The 20,488-nt window shown below is 44.8% G+C and overlaps 2 long non-coding RNA genes across 2 annotated transcripts in view; both read left to right on the top strand.

Moving 5' to 3' along the window:
• LOC108503041 lies at window positions 1–990 on the top strand. Its single transcript, XR_001876709.1, has 3 exons — window positions 1–110; window positions 276–415; window positions 948–990. It is a non-coding gene; the product is annotated as an uncharacterized LOC108503041 (long non-coding RNA).
• A 10,821-nt stretch (window positions 991–11,811) lies between these two features.
• The window catches only part of LOC108503019, a 26,432-nt gene continuing 17,755 nt past the window's right edge, over window positions 11,812–20,488 (top strand). The window contains exons 1-2 of the long non-coding RNA XR_001876694.1: window positions 11,812–11,961; window positions 15,117–15,190. This is a non-coding gene — a long non-coding RNA (uncharacterized LOC108503019). The remainder of the gene's footprint in view (window positions 11,962–15,116; window positions 15,191–20,488) is intronic.

Below are 20,488 nucleotides of genomic sequence, written 5' to 3' on the forward strand. Positions count from 1 at the left end.
GGAGCCCCCTGTAAGCAGGGGTGCAGCCTCTTTGGCCACTGCTTTGCATGCCCAGCTGCCTTTGCCCAGAGGGCCCGGCTCCCAGCAGCGGATGGGACTGCGTCGCTGTGGTGAGACCAAGTGAGGTTTGGAGGGGTTTGTGGAGGTGGGGGGGCCTGTGGGTGAGTGGGTGGGTAGTGGCTTGGAGATGTCCCTCTGGGTTGTAGGGAGTGGGTTTCCTTCTTGGGGAGGAGCTGGTGTTTCTCATGCCCAACTGTGTCCTCCTGCCTTGACAGAAGCCGTTGGAGAAGAAAGAAGGGACATGAGTGGACCTTCGAGGGAAGAACCAAGAATAAGAAGAGCAGCGGCGTCGAGCTCAAGATGGGGCATGATAGAGACCCTCTGGGCAAAGGCACCTCCCTGTCACCTGTTGGGGGTTGGAAATTTTAAATTCCATATTTAGTTTACTGTCTGTTTTATAGTTTTATATGTACTCCTTTTGTTTTCGAGTCCTGCATTTTCACTGGTCAATTTTGGTGCAGTTTTATGCATATTTATGTTTTTCTTTATAGTCATTATTTGAATACTCTGCCTTAACTCCACCCCTTTTTCTGGCACCTTCCCTACCCTGCAGTATATAAGGTGGGAGCCATTTTGTGTCACAGTTTTTTCTACCCTTATCCTGCACCTGTTCAGTCGTCTTCCCTTGAAGGCAGTCAAACCTTCTAGCTGCTTTCACTCCAAAAGGTTGTGGGATTGGATTCTTTTGCTTACCCAACTCCCCCAGGTGGTGACCCCAACGTGATACAGAGCCAGTGGTAATAACTGTGACAACAACAGCAGCAGCTGGAAGGTCTCTCGAACAGAGAGAACTCGCCTGCTCGCCTCAAGAGCTGCAACATTCGCAGCTGAACACTCAATGCGGAAAGGTGAACAAAAATTTTAAGTGCCCCTTCTTTAACTAACAGTAATATGGGAGCTCGCCCTTCAAAGGAAGAGACTGAAATGTTTTTCATGGCCAGTCTTCCCGAACGAAGATTTGGGAAAGGTCTTTACCCTTCCAGCCTGCGCAGTGGATTTTTCAGGTGAGACACAGTGTGCACTGAACTGAGCCCACCCTTTAATCCTGAGGTTCATCTGCCGGGGCTGAGCAAGCTCAGACGGTGGCAGCGAGGTCCTCAGGACGTAGGTTTGTTTAGAGTGACCTTCTCTTTGATGGATGGCCTTCCAGGGCTGACGAGCTCCATCTGCCCGGGGAAGTCCCCTGACCGGGAATCGAACCCGGGCTGCGGCGGTGAGAGTGCTGCATCCTAACCACTAGACAGACCACCGGGGGCCCCGACTGAAATGTATAATTATTTGAAAAGCCTAATCAGAAATCACAGACATAATTTAAACAAGAATGTGAATTATGAAAATAATACTGTTGTCCTCAAGACTATTGCAGACGACACAACCAAGCACACTGCAACGTTAGTAGCTCACCAAAAAATTAAGGAAGCGCAAGACCCAGCAAACCATCTCCAACAGACCAGGAATAGTGCTTCCAGAAGAAACAGAACATTGTGATTTACTAATAATAATGGATATCGGATGTTGGCGGAAAGCTCAAGCGCCCCTTGGGGGGAAATGATGGAAAAGAGAAAACAAAAAGATCCTGTAAGTTGACAGATGGTAAGAGAGGGGAGACAATTGACAAGAAGGTGTTCTAAAAAGAAAAACAAAACAGCGGTTATAAGAAGACTGTGAAAGTTGTAAGAGGAAAAGCATCTCCCTTTCAGTAGAGAATGGAGAGTGCTGAAGCCAGAAGGAGAACTGGTAGGAGACCCACTGTTACAATAACAGGGAGTTACACACTGGTAAACAGAGTGAGTTAAATGCTATATTCTGAAAGAAAGAGCCGCTTCCTTAGAGCTGTGTTGTCTTCAGGTAGTGAAATCCCAAAGATGCTCCCTCAACTGCGTAGTGTAGTCCTGCCCCCCTGAAACTGCAGTCCCTTTGCTCTGGGAGTACAGTGCTGTGTGAAAAGGGACAGCAGATGGGACTGCGTCGCTGTGGTGAGACCAAGTGTAGTTTGGAGGGGTTTGTGGGGGGGTCTGTGGGTGGATGGGTGGGTAGTGCCTTGGCGATCTCCCTCTGGGGGTGTAGGGACCCGGTTTCCTTTTTGGGGAGGAGCTGGTGTTTCTCAGGCCCATGTTGTCACTGTGTTGAGACAAGCTGAAATTAGGGGGATTTGTGCAGGTTGGGACAGTTGGCAAGTTTCTCTTTAGAAGTTTTTTACGGTTTGTTTCTGTTGGGGTTTGGAAACTGTAAATTCCACATCTAGTTTATTGTGTACTATATTGCTTTATATGGATTATGCTTTATTCCTTATGAATGTGAATCCCATGTTTCATTGGTCAGTTGTTTGTGTAGTGCCATATATGGTTACGTTCTCCCTGTGTGGTTCTAATTTGAATGCTCTGCCTAAACTCCTCCTATGTTCCAGTACTTTCCCTACCCTGCAGTATACAAGGCGAGAGCCATTGCTGCATTACAGCTTCTTCTACCCTTCCCCTGCCCCTGTTCGGTCCTCTTCCCTTGAAGCAATAAAACCTTTTAGCTGCTTTCACCCCAAAAGGTTGTGGGATTGGCTTCTTTTCTGTGCCTACTCCCCGCAAGTGGCAGCAGAGGATGGTTACATCCGACATTTTGACATTTTTCAGAAGAGTTCCAAGTTCCCCTGGAAGTTAGTTTTTTTTTTATGCCTTAGCTTCCCCACAGCGTGGTCTGGGGGTTAGACTTCTGCTGAATCTCCAACTAAGCCTTCCCCAGACCTGCTTGCTGCTGACACCTCAGCTTCAGAGACTCGAGTTCTTTCAGTATGGAAAATGTTCCCAAAAGGAGTGTTTCTGTGGTGCTCCAAAGGTACAGGAACACTTGGCAAAGTCTCCAGGAGAGGTGCTGTCTTACAGGACAAGGGGTTAAGGCTGGGCTGTGGTTGGGCCCTCTGGCCTGTCCTGGGTGACAGTGGGGTGGAAGAAGCCTCAAGCAGCCCCATTCTCAGGCATTTGATGTACCACTTGTGATAAACAAAGTCTCGAGTTTCTATAAGTTTTTGAATAAGAGTTTATTATATGGAAAAAGCAAGCAGCCGGCTGGGTGACAGAGATGGGGACCAGTTTCCCAAATCTGCACACCTACTACAGGGTACATTTAGTATTTATCTTAGCTGCTTCATGCATATTAATAATATCGTATACATATACATTCTACAGGTTTCTGCTAAGTATTTAATATATAGGTTTTCTTACAGCTAAAGCTAAAAGGGTTATCTCTTCAACCAGTCATAATTCATGCATTCTTGGACGAACAGGTGCCTAAAAACCCATATTTTATTTTTAGGAGAGTAGGGAGGTTTAGGGCTTCTTGACCTTGTAAGGGTCTCTTTTATTTCTTTATGGGGGTGTAATTAAGTTTTCCAATCCGTTTGTTTTATTTTGATGTAATCACCCGTTTTTTTCACGAATCACAATTATTTATTTGTCACACAGTGTTGAAACGCTCTCTGCTACAGCACAAATGAAATGGTTCCACAGTGTTTGCTGGAGGGTCTCTGTAGTAATGGTGCTTGTAGCAACTCTTAAGAGTATATTGCAGAGTACTCACACCAGCACAGCTCTGTGGGTGTCTGGGTAACTTCTCACTGCTACAATCCCGATATTCACACCCCCCCTTTAATTTCTAACTTTTCTAACGTGGTTTTGTGCTTCTCCTTACTGAAGCTCAGTGCTTCTTTCTGTCAGAACTGCCTTTATCCACAACCTCTCCTGTTGGAGATACCCAAAAGACAAACACATTCCTCCTCACGAAGACAAGCAGACGTGGACTGTTATGGACAGTCTGAGAATACGTGTTTAAAGTTTTATGTTGTATTATGTTGTATTTTATTGTATTATCCTTTCATGTATTATCTCTTATTTCTCATGTGTGTAAACCCTGTTTTCCTATTGACCTGTATTTGGTGCATTGCAGCAGTTATCCACGTATGGTTATGTCTTCTCTTTATAATTATAGTTTGCATGCTCTGCCTGAACTCCTCCTTTTGTTCTAGCACCTTCCCTGCCCTACCTTGTGTAAGGCAGGAGCCATTTTATATGGGAGCCTTGTTGATTGCTTTTGACTTGTTGTGTTCTTTTAGGTTTCACCGTAATGGAGCTGTCTTGCCATTGTCACCTACGAAGCTGCAGACCTGCTTATTCCTATCACACACCACACTCTCCTAGACTAATAGCTCGAATCAGAGAGCTGAGCTGGACCGAAAAAAGAAAAAAAGGAAATAGTTTCTTAGGATGTCTTCACCTGTGGCAAAACTGCTCCACAGGGGCACGAAGTGACCCACGTGGTTGTGGGGGGCTAAGATTGCAGGCTGAAACACCTCTGAATACAGACTTTAAATATAGTCTATTCATATACACATACATGTTTACTCATTTGTATGTATAAAATAGAGCCACAGAATGGTTTGGGGTGGAAGGAACTTAAAGCTCATCCAGTCCCACTCCCCTGCTGTGTACGGAACACCTTCCACTAGACCAGGTTTCTAAGAGCTCCATCCAGCCTTGAGCACCTCCAGGGAGATGCATAGATGAACATATATAAAACATACCGTATAAAATTAAAAAATATTTTAATTTTATAGAGCACTTGCTCTTCTGTAGTATATAAATTCCTTAAATGGCAGGGAAAACACCAACCAGACCACCCTTTAGCTGCAGAGAAGAGGTGGGGGACTGGTGTTTATCCCAGATCTGCTCCCCAGGCATGTTACCTGGTTTTTGACCTTCAATCAATGTATTTTCACCGTACGGTTTTCTCCTAATCTACAAAATGTACAAATATTTTGAGCCATCTTCAGGTAATAATTTGGAAAACCCATCTCAGCTGCCCTCCTGGGATTTCAGATACACTGTTTTAAAGCTTGTCTCGCTGCATAATGATGGAATAAACCAGCGTTAATGCCTTGAATTTAAAATTAAATGTTTCCTAAGTATCTTGTTTCGCTTACTCGCAAAAACAGCATCGTAGCAGCGCCGTTAAAATTTTTCTCTAACTAGCATTCGGCTGCTTTAGATCCCATCAGAGACTTCAGTATTTCCTTTAGCCCAGGAACACGAACACATTCTCCCTCAGCCTTTCGTTGCATTGCCTGTCTCTCAGCCCCTTTGAGACACTCTCTGGCTTTAAAATCCTTGAGACAGCCCTATTACGTGTGGTAAATACCCCAGCTGTCCTTGCCCTCCCGCACGCTGCTAATGCCTTCAGGTTGTCCTCTCCCAGAGTTTGGGTGCGTTCCCCTCGCAGTTTAGAGAGAATTCCTAAGCTAATTGTTCTCTGCTTCCATAAGCACAGACGAGGCGCGGGGCTCTGTCCCTTACAAACACGGCGAGCCTGCTGTTCGACCCCCGGGAGGTTGTACTTTGTCAGCTCTGAGTCCCTGCCCTTTTCTGCCTAAGCCGGGAAGGTTTATCCCGAGCGTTGTTTGGCTCGTTCAGCCCCGAGCCCTCAACGCCGCTTCCTTCCGCAGGCGAGCTCAGGAGCTCCTGCCCGGGCAGCTTTTTCCCCTCTCGGCTGTCCAAAGGCTGGCTCGGTGCCGGTGTTCCCTGCGGGCTGTGCCGGATCCCTGCGGGCTGTGCCGGATCGCGCTGCCCGCCGGCTGCCGGGAGGTGTCGGTGGCCGCTCCCCCTGCCCCCTGCCAGGACCCGGCCCTGCACACACTTGCAGAGCTCTGTTCTCTCAGGGCGGGCCCACGGCAGAGCAAGGAATCCCCCCCAAGGAGCGCGACTGGCACCCCCACGCCGACACCGTCGGTGTTGTGTCTGGCTTCGAGGGCGCTCCCGTCCCACCCAAATAAAGCTCCGCAGGGTCCTTCCCGGTGCCCCGCCGAGGCTCAGCGGGACGCTGACCAAGGAGGGGGGGCTGGTGAGGCATTTGCCGGGTGTTTTGCGTTCCCTGCGCTCGAAAAGGCCGAGGCGAGAGGGAAGCTGTGCAGAGGGACGGCAGAGCGGCCAGGGAAACGGGGTCTGATGCCTGCAGGACTGGGAAAGGGAAGAGCCTCAGGCATTCCGAGAATTCTGCAGTTTTGCCTCGCCCTTATCTGTCCTGTCTGTATGTCCTGCCAGGTCACACGTTTTTCCCCCATTCTTCTTCCGTATTCTCTTCAGCTCAGGTTCCTTCAGCTTCTCTTTCCTTTTTCCTATGCCATATAGTCGCTATTGACTTTTTTTCCCCGCCCTTGATTGCCTCAGTCTCCCCCACCGCATAAAGCTTTATTCGCTATTCCCTGGTTTCCTACCCCTTTTCCCTCTCCCGTGCTGCTCTGCAGAGCTGGCGTTCCGCGAGCACTGCCTGCCCAGGTCCTGCTGGCTTTCACAGCCAAACGCAAGAGCGACTCAAAAGAGGGTGCTGTAAAACACGGCTCAAAGCAGCCTCGTTAAAGAGGCTGGGGGATTTTATGGGGCATTTTCTTATGATGGTCACGGTAGAGGCGGCTGATCTCACTTTTATGTCGCCTCATAAAATAAAACAGAGGCTCAGCATAGTGAAATACAAGCGTGGGACACTTAGAAATAACTTGTTTGAAGAAGTGCAACTGGCCCGTGGAAATTCCTCCTAGGGAAAGGCAGTGGCTTAAAGGGGTGCAACAGAGGAAAGTTTTGAATAAGCACATAACTTTATAAAGCCCAGAAAGAAATAAATCCTATCTCAGAAATAAAGATAGCAGCCCCCCCCCCCAAATGCAGAGTAGGGAATAACTGGTACAACAGAAGTTGGCTGAGGAGCCTTGGGGGTTCATAGCAGACCACTAGCACATTTTTTTGCAATGTTCTGAGAGTAAGTAAGATTTGGAAGTTCACCAAAGAGTAGAGTCAAATAATTCCTTGCACTCAGGTGAAACACCTTCTCCAGATTTGGGCACTAAGCTTTCAGATGGATGCAAAGCGTCCCCACGCAATCATATATAATCAAAGATTATAACAGTGAAAAACAGGTGACAGATGAAGCAAAGTCAAAATAATTGTCTGTTTAATGAGAAAAAGTGAAGATTTGGAGAGTGAAGAATGGTTTGTCATCTGATATTTAACAGATTGTTATAAAAATAATATTTATCCCTTCAATTGACATAAAGGAGGATTTAAGTAGTAATAGACTTTATTTGTAGTCAGGAAATTAAAAGTTGACATAGGTAATTCTGTAAGAACAATTAAATGGTGTTACAGGTTACCAAGGAAAAATCACTAGCTATTCAATGTTAGAACTTTTAATTAGAGATAATTATCTTTGAGTTACATTTCGTATAATTTCTGGGCCTCTTGTTCAGCTTTCTGCTCCTATTGCATTTTTTGTTCGGGGTCCTTTGAGCAGTTTCCAGGTGCTGTGGGGATACACAAGTCACTTCCAAGCTGATGATTGCAAAGCAAAAGGACGTGTCTGACAGTGCAGTAACTGTCAGAACACCTGTGCACACCTGAAAACGGACAAAGTGGCCCCAAAACGGATCTGCTTCTGGTTCAGAAAGTACATACAGAGTAAGAAATGCATGGGAGTGAACACCAATTTCCTACAAAATAGCAGATTTCTAAGGGCAACTCCCATGTGATTTTTGCAAGCAGTAACTTTATTGGCTTCCTACTTGCTTCTGTTTCTCTGTTCATTTTCTTCCAGCACTCCGTGTTCTCTGAGTCAGGGATCTGCACAGCTTGTCTACATGTGACATTCACAGTGCTCCTTAAATAGATATATACAAAACCATAAAGTTTTCAGGACAGGCAGTGTTTTTCTTGGTTTTGTGCAGCCCCCAGCACACAGGAGTCCAGGCAGAGGAAGTATCTGTGTGTGGGTACTGCACACAGCAAGGAGCACTCACCAGGGAGGTGTTCCACACGGTCACACCCCTCAGCACAGCCCTTCACACGTGGGGAAAAGAGGAGCTGGTGTTCTGCCTTAGTTGTATAACTCTGTGTTCTTCTGCTCCTGTAAATCAGTCCTTCTGACTGCAGTTTCAGGAGTGGTTTTGTGCAAGTGTCACGCTGGGTCCCAGCTCTGATACCCTGAGCACTTAAAAACTGACAGAGCAGCCTGGCCCAAAACAAGATATTTAATGTCTCTAGTCAGCCTCTAAACATTCATTTATGAACGCGTTTGGCCTGATTTATGGACGCACCTTGTAGTAGAGCATGCTGGACAATTACACAAAAACACAAAGCAATCTATTTCTAAATCACTTCTAGTGAAAATGAAGTCATCTCTGCTTTATGTAACTTGGCTGTTGTTACAGGTCATGGCAGTTACATAGCATTTTCTTCCCAGAGTTCTCTCTTGGTTCCGAGTTTTGAAATGCTGCTACCTGATGTGTGATGCATTTTTCATTGGCTGCAGCAGTACTACATTAGGTGAGTCTGCTAATAGGTTTGAGCAGCTCGAACTGGGTAGGGCTGTCCCAAGGTGTGGGTGTTGAGAGGCTCAGGGTCCTGCTTTGAGAGACCTGAGCTGAGGGGAGCTGTGTATTTGTGGTCCCTGTATTTGTGGTCCTTGTCTGCTAAAATGATTGCTGGAGAACCTCGCCCTAAACGAGCTGTGCATGTGCACAGAGTTTAGCTAAGCTTTTAAGTAAAAGTAAAACGAAAAGCTTAAGTATTTAATCCTCTTTAAAAAAAAACCCCACAACCCACTGATACTGGCAGTATCCTTTTTAGGCTCCACCACCACATTTGTTTATATGCTGCTTCTGGGAAGGAAAGAATAAAACGAAATAAGCTTATTGGGTTTGATCACAGCTTGTTTGGTCCCGCAACTGTGTGTTATAATCTTGTTAAAACAGTATATGTAGACTGGATTCAGGCAGTAATCCTTTGAGCAAAGAGATAAGTTCTGTCGAAGGCCCTGCAGTCCTTTATGTGTCACATTAAGCCATTTGATTTTTACAGGAATGCCAACCTGTGTGTCAGTTTGTAGAACTGGCCCAAGCCCCCCTGACAGGAGGAATGGTGCCACTCTGATCCCAACTGGATGTGAGCAGGAGGTGACTCCTGTCCTTCTGTAAGGACTGTTTGTGGTGAGAGAGAACACGGATGATGGTTCATTCCTAGTGTAGGGCAAGTTGTACAGATCTTTTGTATGGGGGTTTTTAACTTTGTTATCAGACTGGCAAACCTATGATTTTATCACTCTGTCAGTCCATCAATTACACTCTATCTGAGTTTCAAGTATCATATAAATTAAAATCTTCTGGACTGTTGAAAAGTGTAAATATGTAAATGCAAGGAAAGCAGACCTGGAAATTCCTCCTTTGGGGTAGTTTCAATGATTATTTTTTTTTTTAACATTTTGATAAAGCACTTGACTATTTCTGAATTGAGAAGCTGCTCTTAATATTTTAATTTCATGAGAATAATAGTGAGTGGATAATTTAAGTTAAAATGATTGCTACTTTAGGCTCCACTTGGGCTCACTTTTGTCCATAGAAAGACTTCTAATGACCGTATCATTCTTTCTAGTTTTTCACTTTTCAGTTTAACTTTCAAGCCAGGATATTTTGGCTACAGCTCTTTTTAAAGTTGCATTTATTTATGCAAAATTTTAATTTGAGAGAAAATGTGTTCTTTTTAAGGACATCAGCAGCCACGCTTCCTTAGGGGATTGAATGCCTTAGACCTGGAGAAAAGGGGAGCGGACTGTTCACCGCAGCACTGATGGCTGCAGTGCCTCAGCCCGTGCAGGTCCCTGGGAATCCCAATATCCCATTAGCAGCACCTCTCAGTCATTCCCTCTCCTGCCTGCAGCAGTCTGGGGTCCATCCAGCACTGCCAGGTAGAGGTTGGAGCTGGTTGCTCCCTGGCAGGAGCTGGCTCGGGTCACCTGCCCTGGGCAGAGCTTGGCACAGGGGCAATTCCAGCCCATCAGTGATTGCACTGAGCGATCACAGAGCAGGAGTAGGCAGGTCCCAAGGTCAGTGAGGCAGGAGAGCTTCCCCAGGGAGTGTGGCTGGGGAGCTTTCAGCCTGCTTCCACTTTAAACACGTGCTGGGGAAGTCGGGATTCACTGCAGGGCTGGGAGCTGAGCTCTCTGTGCAGCCTGGTTAGACCGAGCTGCTGGTTCAGCTACTCTGGAGCTGTAGGAAGGCCTGATCTACAAACTGCTGGAGAGTGGCTCGTTCCAGCAGCAGAAATGATCATCAGAAATAAGTGTATGAGACAGGGCGAACGTCACCCGGAGACAGGGGGTGCATCCCGCTCTCTCCAGCCGGAACGGCGGAACAAAGATGGTGATTTTGTCTCAGTGGGGGGCGGAGAACACGCAAAGAGGAACTGAAAGATAAATCCAGCGTTGCCCTGGCAAGACACATTCGATTTGAGCTGAAAAGGTCACTGCCCACCACATGATTGCATCACCCACCACGCCAGGGCCGGTGAAGGGATGAGGCTGTGACAGGTCCTCTGCTTTCACCAGGGGTGAGGCATTGCAGGTGGAGTTTGCTGAAAAAACCCCAGGAAGTGAATACAGATATCATGCTGAAATGTAACAAACAGGAAAAGAAGAGGGTTTTTTTCCAATACTTTTTTTCTTAAACTGGATAAACATTTTCTCCGTTGTTTGCGCATTTTGTTATTCCAAAAGCGTAGCTTTTAAAATTGCTTTAGCTGTCAGCTCTTATTCACTGTAACTAAAGCACTCATAGGGCTGAAGAGAAAGTCCATTTTTTAAAATGTTCTTTCAATAAGGAGTTTTCCAGGGTCACTTAGTAAGATTCCAGGCATTTCCCCGTTCAGTTTTTTATGCTTGTGTGGATGGACATCGCTGCCTGGGAGGTTTCTGAGGAATTCCTAGCAAGTATTTTAGTTGGAAGTGTGTCTGTTTTGTTGTATAAGGACTCCTGATCCTATGCAAACGACTTGATGATCAGAGCATTCAGCACTGTGTGACCATACAGGGCTCGGCACCTATTTCAGTTGGCAGGTAACAAACTCGGTGTTGATCCAGGGTTAGAGGGTTTTTACAGGTTTTCCTCTTGTCATGGTCTGTGTTTTACAGTGTTTAGCTGATCAACTGTAAAAAAATCCCTGAGTAGTTCGAAATAACTGTCTATAAAAAGGCTTTGTTTTCTTGGCTGTTTCTTTCTAGCCCCAAAATTATAAAAGAGGGAATTAATATCTCCCAGCAGGGAATTGGATTTGCTAAAATGTCACCACCAATCTCTTAATTAGCCCCTCAGAACACCATGCTGTCTCTCGGTCCTCAGTGGGATAGAGTCTGAGTGGAAGTGAATAGGAGTTTATTCTTAAATAACAGAACTAAATAACTCCTAAACAACAACAATCACAGTTGCAAAGTCAGAGGGCATGTGGGAGATTCTGTACAAGAGCTGCATTTCAAAATATCGGCTGACTGACTTAGAAATCTGGAGGTTGATGAAAAAATAAGTATTAGATACAATTCTTGTAAAAGGATTAATGTTTGCATTCAAAATTACACTTTCCATTGATATGGCTAAAAACCAGAAAAATTTCTTCTAGTGGTCTGTAAGATGTGTTGACTCCAGTCATTAATCGATTGATTTATGTGAAATTGAAACTTCTTTCCTGTGTTTTAAATCTGATTTTTTTTCCCCAGTTCTTCTAAGATGAGGGTGTCTCGACCAGAGCTGTTCTCCCAGTGAGGGGGATGTTGGAGGGTGTCTGAGAACTCCCCTTTTTTTATAACACCCGTGGAGGGAACGAGCACAACTGTCATTCCTGTTGTCTCTTCACAGGATTGTCCCTGCTATAAACTCCTCCTAATGTGTTCATCTCCAGAGCACCAAGGACCAAAGGGGGCTGCCTGAGCCACTCAGAGGTTTCTCAGGGATGATGCATAAGGAATATTCATCTCCAGGCACCAAAGACCTCTGGAAGACATAACACCCATTTCCCCGAGGAGACAGAGCTCTACAACATCTTACCGAGGGTCAGTGCAGTAGAGGAGCTGTGTGAATAATTAATGGTTCCTTCCCTAAAATATTCTAAAAATGAAAATTTCATATTAACCTGAAAAAATTTCGTTGGCAAAGAAAGGCAGAAATTACAAATAACTGAGGACCAGTTGACATGCTTTGTCCAAAACGAAATTAAATGTTCCCATTCCTTCTTTTTTTTTTTAGGTGTTTTAAGACTTCTTTTTAAAAATCAGGGTAAAAAAGAAAAACGTAGGATTTTTTGCGTTCTTATTTATGTTGGGAGAGGGGGTAAAATTTCAACAAAATATTCCTCGACTAATGTGCAGTCACTTGGTAGACACAATGGAGTTGTCCAAGGAAGTCACAGTTCTAAGTCAAAATTCAAAGTGAGGGGTATATCTGTTCAGTTTGGTTTCTGCTAATTCAGTTGGGAAAAAGTCTGTGAAAAAAACCCGATTTCTTTGATGCCATTTTCAAGATTTTTCTGTACATTATTAGAGCTCTACTTTAGCATCATTGTAATAGTAATTACTCACTTCAAAGTGGGGTCATTAGCCCTAATTAATATTTACAAATACACTAGCGTTGAGGTGACTCTTGTTCTGAAAGACTGGAATATTTTGTCTTAGTAACATATCTCAGCACTCCAAAAGTGCTTACAGCACTTTTCCACTCAGTCTTAGCTGCAAAATAGGTCAAGACTGTCAATTTTCCTCGTTCCCTGACTGTAATGTAAATTCTGCTCTACCAGACTTCAAACAAAAGATTAGTTTGTACCAAGTTTGCAGATCTTTCCAGCAGTGTCTTAATTTAAAAAACACTAATTACTTGAGCTATTTTTTCACATGTAAAGCTTCTCCTCATTGTACAAACAGATGTCATCGTTTTGGCTGCATCTCCGTAAACTTTTAGGAAGCCATCAGGTTTATTAACATTTTCTGTATTTATAGAAAACTATTTCTTTGTGAATATCAGGCTGTGCTGTTATGTACAGATGATGGTTTGTAGAAATACCGTGCCTGCTTCTCCCACAGTGGGACTGTGGGCATGTTAGAGGAGCAAAGCTTTAATTCTGCCTTTCAGTGGCCAGATGGCCAGAATGTTTGTGTGGGATTTTTTTTTTTTTTAATTGTTGTTGTTGCTGCTTTCCATCATCTCCATTGGAAATGTAAGTGTTGTTATTCTAATCCTATAGTCTTTGCGAGAAAAGTGAAATTCCATCTGCTATTGACTCAAGGAAGCTGGGGGGAAATCAACAGAAAACACTGTTTTCTGGGCAGCATTTGTTGCCAATTCTGAGCCCAAAAAACTCCAGCCACTGTGCATGAAGAGCTCTGGATAGCTGGTGATTTAACCTGGTGGCCAAGGCAAGGCACATTTCGTTAGGAATCTTCCTTTGTTCCTGTGGTTTGTACTGTGTCCTGCTTCCACACCACAGAACTTCTCAAGGTGTCTGTAAAATGACAGCAAACTCACCATTAAACAGACTTTGTATTATATTGCTTAAGTTAAAGACGTGCTAAATCAGGGGTACATTCTCAATCCATAAAAATACCTTCGCTGTCAAGGGCCGAACTTCAGCAGCCTCAGCTACTGTGCAATTAGTTGAGTAGGAGTCGTTGAGCTGTTGGTGTCTTTCCTTACACATGGCCTTGCTTCCGTGATTGTGGCTGTGAATTTGGATAGACTGGGAAAACTCAGGGGAGGGAGAAGGGCAAGGATTCCTTTGATCAGTCCATTTTCCCCTGACTATCTTTCACAATGGCATTTTTTCGTTAGGTGGCATTGCCAGTCCTGTTCCTATCCCGGGTTTTCCTTTGCCACTCCTTCCTTTGGCTGCAGCGAGCTGCAAGTCTGACCTCCCCTAGTCTCACATCCCTACTGAACAGGTTTGGGAGACCTTGCACCCTCCTCCTGTATTGCCTCGAGCCTCCCTGCTGCAGCCTTGCAAAGCCGGTTTGGAGGTAAATGGCTGGAATTCCACACAATGGAGACCATCAGTGGCTGGAATTCCACACAATGGAGACCATCAGTGGCTGCAGTTTGACACAAGGGAGCCCATCAGTGGCTGCAGTTTGACACAAGGGGACCATCAGTGGCTGCAGTTTGACACAAGGGAGACCATCAGTGGCTGCAGTTTGACACATCAGTGGCTGCAGTTTGACACAAGGGGACCATCAGTGGCTGCAGTTTGACAAAAGGGAGACCATCAGTGGCTGCAGTTTGACACAAGGGGACCATCGGGTTTTACCAGATATCTGCAGTCAGTGGTTTGTGGCCCTGCTGCTGCCTGCTGTAGACTGTCTTCCTTGAGAGAGGCTTGCCTGGTCTGTTGGAAAAGCAGGAGCTTACCCTGTCTCCCCTTGTTCCACTGCAGACGTAGTGATATGGCTGCAAACGCTTCCAGCATCCACAAATTTGGGGGTTTGGCCTTGCTTCACCTGCATCTCTCCCTCGCAGGATAATGGAACAGAACCATGGAATCTTCAGGGTTGGAAAAGACCTCCACGGTCACCGAGTCCAACCTTGGAAGGCCTTCCATTCCCACAGCTCACAGTTTAGGGATGTGTAAGCTCAAAAGCAGCTCCTGCCACCTGCAGTGCCAGTAAAACCTGGGATCTTCTAGAGAATTTGCAGCCTTTCTTGTTCCTGGGGGCTTTTAACAAACAGTTACAGCTCCAGAGCGTTGGAGTGCCATGGACCACAACTGCAGAAAACAGCTTTCAAAGTGTAGTAATGCTCCAAGGTTATTTTATCTTCTCTCTGAACTAATTCAAAATTCTGCCTAGTCCAGGGGAGCTGAGTAAAGACAAGGTAAAACAACAAGTTATATAAATAATTGTTTCGGCTGTGTCTCTTAACTTTGACTTTTTATTTTTTCCCACAAATCAAGGGTAGACATAATGGTATTTTTCCCTAAGGAATTGTATTTTTGCTTTTAACAGGTTATATGAGAAGCTGTTGAACAAAGTAATATATAGGAAAAGTGAATTACTGAGCTTAAGGGATATCTAAGGAATGAATTTGGGATTTTCAGTCAGTATTAAGGAAAACCTCTTCCGAAGCTGTGACAGCAAGAATAAATAGCTTAAAAGAAGTTAACAAGCTTTGAATAGAATCGAACCGTTAAGCTTTTTGCAAATGAATGTTTATTTTTGCTCTGCAGAAGCAGTGATATGTATTTAGTGAGGTGTTTTGGATGTCTCTAAGCTTTAAAGCTGAAGTTCTGCATGGTGGTGAGTATTTCGTCTGTTGTCTGATAATAACATGTTTTCCTCAGAGTAACCTGCTTACCCTGTCTGCAGGAGCAGTCCCGGAGTCAGAATCAAACCAAAGACTTTTAAGTGGGGCGGAGGGAGCAAATGGAACGTTTTTCTGGAAAAAAAAAAACCATTGTCACCGAAAGAGTTGGTGAAAGATTTGAGAATTTGAGGAGTCACTGGGAGCCACACACCTTAGTGGCTGGTGTGTGCTGTGTCATAGACACGCTGGTGTGGAAGCATCAGCTCAGAGAAATTCTCTGTCAGGAGATATGTTATAAAATATTTATACGTGCTGGTTCTCGACAGTGACATTGTACCTGCCGTCCAGGAGGAACCGTCCTCAGTTCTGTTTTGTGCTGAAATTATTTACATTCATCTTATTTCTGAGGCCAAGCAGTGTTTCATACTGCATACTTTCATGCTTTTTATGCTATGTTTACGTAGAGAATAATGCTTATTCTGAATTTTGTAGTTGAGACTGTTTTGTTATGATGAAATAGACATTTTTTTCTAGCTAGAAATAATAGTGCATCTGTGATGTAGGCAGCCTAAGATTTATACGGTCTTTAAAGGCTCGTTTTCTTGCTTTTAAGTACTTGGCTTTTTAAATGAGGTGATAGATAACTCTGTTGTTCACCCAGATATGAGGGAGGGATCTAAACCAGTCCTTAGTACTTCAGTGTAGTTTTTTTATCTGCATTTCACCTGACTGCAAATATCTCCATGCACTTGAAAAATGCACGTTTGTGCTATTAACTTGTTTTGTGATGTGCCTGGATGAAGGCAGAAATTTCGGTACGTGTAAATGCATCACACTGCGTAGAACCTCCCTGGATTTGTTTTAAATGGATAATGCCTTTTTGGCTTCGTCCTTTTTTAGGAGAGAAACTGAGAGGAATAAGTCTCTCAGTTACCAAATGGGGGAAATTTTATATGTTGTTTGTTGGGGTTTTTTTTAAGTAAATGAATTTTATTTATAAGGTTTTAACGGAAATATTTTCTAATAATTTCCAAAGTAGACAATATGTTTTAAAATATTTTTATCCATGCTAGAGAAGCTTGCTCCTCTAGGCATCATTATCAAGATGCAGTCCAGTTTTGTATTATGATATACTGTGATATCAATGGACAGGTAGAAGAGCAGAGACAATAGATTAAGAAAGAAAGAGAAATTGTAATATATTTTTAACTTAGAAAGATATTAAACTTTTAGAACACTCTGCAGTTGTCACGGAGCTGAAGATACATGCTGGCTGTTTGGGGTGGTTGTTAAATCTCTGCGTGTGCTTGGGGTCCCAGATGATCTCTGTAGTGGTTCCCCTACGCGTTAAATAATGGGGAAAACTATCATCTGTGGGACTGGAAGTCCAGCTTCTTCAAAAATCCTGGGTCGTTTTCTTTCTGCTCAGAGAGCAGGAGAAAAATCTGTCTTATTAGTCAGAACATAAAGAAATTCACACATTTAGGGGTAAGTTTTGTCCTGGGCTGATAAGAGGCAGTTCCCACACCCCTCCAGCATTCATTGCTCTGAGTGCTCCTCGTTTGCACAGGAGGATCTTGCTGGTAGCACACACAACACTCCTTTAGATGAACTCACCGATAAAACTGATAAATTCTCGCTGTCACCGGGAGTTGAATTCGGTCTCCTGGAGGTCTCCAGAATACCCTTAAACGTTTTAAGTGTTAGGCATCGCCTTCAAATATGGCTGGCAGGTGAGATTTTAGGGAGATTTAGTTAAGATGGCGTGGGGGCAAAGCTGAAAGGAGCATTAACAAGGTGTTAAAACAAGATTTTGATGTTTCTTTGTGAGAATCGTTTCATGATCACTCTCTACAACTCCCTGAAAGGAGTGGGGGTTGGTCTCTTTTCCCAGGCAACCATCAGCAAGACAAGAGGGCTCAGTCTTAAGCTGTGCCAGGGGAGGTTTAGGTTGGATATTAGAAAGAATTTCTTTCCAGAGAGGGTGCTCAGCCATTGGAATGGGCTGCCCAGGGAAGGGGTGGATTCTCCATCCCTGGAGGTTTTCAAGATGAGACTGGATGTGGCATCAGTGCCATGGGCTGGGAACCACAGCAGTAGTGGATCAAGGTTTGGACTTGATGATCTCGGAGGTCCCTTCCAACCCAGCTGATTCTGTGATTCTGTGATTCTATGACTCAGTAGTGGGGTTTCACAGTTTGCAGAAGAATTGTCCTTTGTCTTCCCAACAGCCCCGGGTCGTTTGGCCTTTGGGGCTGAGGAGGGCAGGACTTCAGAAAGGAGATTTCTGCAGTGGCTGCAGGGGTAGGTGTCAGTGTTACCTCTGTCCCAGCAGCTGCCCCACGGGCTCTGCAGCCCTGCTAAATCCTGCTTTAGCCCAGCGTTGCATCGCGTGGATCGTGATGCAGCAGATCGGAAATTTAAAAAAACAAACAAACAACACAGCAAAGTACAAAGTGTTGATCGTAAATTAACGAGGAGAGATCATTCATCCTGATCCTTCTCTGCCATAAATCACTTCTGGGGAATTTCTGCAAGGAGACTCTTAACCCCCCCTCTGTGTGCAGCTCACACCGCAGTCCCGGTGATAAAGCGGGCTGAGTTTGGAAACGCTCAGCCGGGACTGCTGCCAGAAAAGTAACCCTGGGTCCACTCCCCACTGCCAGTTCAAGCTGTTGTTTCCTCTGTGCTGGCAGGTGTTTGCTGCAGCTGAGGCTGGAGAACCGATCTGGACTAACACAAACCGGTTTAACTCTGCCAGGGTGCTTTGCACTCAGGTGAGTTTCCTGGTCAAGTTTGGCACTTGGTGGAGAAACAGCTCTACCAGCTCGAGGACATCACAACGTCCAGAATAAAGCTCTAAATGGACTCTATTTATGTTTAGTGGCCGCCCTGGCCGGTGCTTTAGGAATACGAGTTAAGCACCCACAGATTTCAGCTGGACAAGTTACAGAGGCTACGTGTAAATTAATTAAGGACCTGAAAGCTGTCCACAAGACAGTGTTTGTGTGCATTATTTCAGATGTCTTTAATTCTGAATTTGTGGAGAGAAGAGGATTAAGGAAGTGGATTAAGGAAATGAATGAATTGATGAATTAGGGAATGGAGAATTTTAGAATTCCCCCAGCCTCACTGAAATCCTTTTATTCCAGGTTTCTTTGAGTTACAATGTGACTGCAAGCAGGTTTAGCTTCTGCTGCCTTGTTTATTAACATTTTTAGAACCTTTCTCTAAAAATAAATGTCATGGAAAACAATTACAGTAACTGCAGAAAATAAGCAAAGGAACAACACAGGACAGGTGTCAAACCCAGTGTGATTTGTTCCAGGGACACAGGACCTCACACTAATCAAGGTAAAATAGATGGAGCATATCCTTGACATGAATCGTGCTGCTGGTATAAGTGCCTCAGAACTCGACAAAACTGAAATCTTCACCAAGGCAGCTGCAGGACAAATTCTTGAAGACATTTGTAAGAGCTATCTCACATCACATGGACAGCAGTCAAACTAGAAGAGATAAAACAGTGTTTTCATCAATGGGCTTATTTTTTTTTCTGGGTTTGTTTTTTTTTGTTTGGTTGGTTTTGGGTTTTTGTTTGGCTTTTTGCTTTGTTTTGGGTTTTGTTGTTTGCTGCAAGGGAGATACAGAAGAAGTTGCAAAGGGGAATGTTTGCTTGTGGTTATGTTTTTATAACTGAATCCATTGTCAAAGCCAACAAAATAGATGTTTAATATTTAGCTGTGGCTCTTGAAAGCCTCCAGGCTGTCTCAGGTTTCCTGCTTTGGGGAAGCTGAAAGATTTTTAACTCCATTATCAGTATTTTTTACACCTTCCTATGCTTAGGACAAGTGCCCTTGAAAGGACAGCACCTTTGGATTGGCTGATTGTCATGTAGACAAGGATGTTTTCAAAATAAAGGCACACAATCCATTTGTAAATCTTTAGAATATATGAAAGTCTAATCAGACTGACTAGACAGCCAAACCCTGGCGTATCTCATTTGAATTCTCTCTTTCCCCAGGCCTTGTCTACTAGAAATATGCATACATTGTATTGGAAGTAGAAAGCATGAATGATAACAATGCTCAGCCCTGGTGCAGTCCTGAATGTATTGTAGTTTGAAATGCATCTAAGCATTTACCTTCTTCAAATACTGGGTGTAGCTGCACCAGCCTTGTACAATGCGTATTATTGTCACCAACAATATAGTCCTGAAGCAACCCAACCCTGCCCTGCCCCACTTTTCCTGGCTGTTAGCAGTTGGTGGTGTTTTCTGCAGTAATACAGCCATCAAACAGCAATACATGTTTTTGGTTTGGGAGATGAGCAGGGATCTTGCACACCCTGCTCCTGTGAGTGGTTCCTCCTTTCAGGAGGGGTCCTGTTGAGTGCAGTTGTGTGGCTGTGATTTGTAGGCCTTCTCTCCGCTCTGAGTATTCTCCTGCTGCCTTCAGATGACAATTTGTTGTACGAAGTATATTGAGCTGCTGGCTGGTTTGGATTTGCAGCGTTACCTGTCACAGCCTGTATGTAAACAGCAGCACTGAAATCAGTGTTCTCCAAGGCTGTCTCTCTTACAGCACCCGTTTGAAATGTCTTTCTTCTCGATGACAGGCATTTGAGGAAAAACCTTGCTACCCAGGAAGCAGCAAGTTAAGTGTTTCTGAACAGTGTAGGTAGTGAAATTCTGCCTCCCTTAGAGGAAGGGCCAGAGTAGCCCCTTCCAGTAGTGTGATGGCACTGCTGGCAACAGCAAAGGCCATTTCTGTGCTCATGGCTTGGTGGGAGCAACGGGGAGGCCTCAAGGGGGTTGTTTGGGCTGTGGAGAAGAGGGGCTGGGAAAAATGACCCTGGTAGGGTGGTAGGGCTGTGAAAGTCTGTAGAAGAGAAGTTTCTTCCTTCCACTGTAGTTTGAGGGCTGCAAGGGCCTTCTAGAGGGACTTGATGGGGCCATTGTTACACTGCTTTGGTCCAGGCCCTTTGATGGCAGATGGCCCTGCTCTGAAAAGCAGTTTGCTGATACAGCTGCTTCCCTACCAGTCCAGTCTCCTCAACCATCCCCGGGATTTAGAGACCCTACCACCTTTTCACATCACAGTGTGGGGTCTGAATGTGTGGGGACATTTGGTTCTGCTCTGTCTGCCCCCACTTCCACCTCGCTTGTGCCAAAAGCCCTAATCTGGGCTGGTGAGGGAGGGCAAGGATGAATTATCACATGGAATCTCCTGTCCGTGGAGAGGGGAGCCCAGGCTGGATCAGATTTGCTGGCAGCACCTGTGACCCTGGAGGGAC

The sequence above is a fragment of the Lepidothrix coronata genome, unplaced genomic scaffold (genome assembly GCF_001604755.1).
Source record: "Lepidothrix coronata isolate B3197 unplaced genomic scaffold, Lepidothrix_coronata-1.0 Scaffold129, whole genome shotgun sequence".
Taxonomy (NCBI): Eukaryota; Metazoa; Chordata; class Aves; order Passeriformes; family Pipridae; genus Lepidothrix; species Lepidothrix coronata.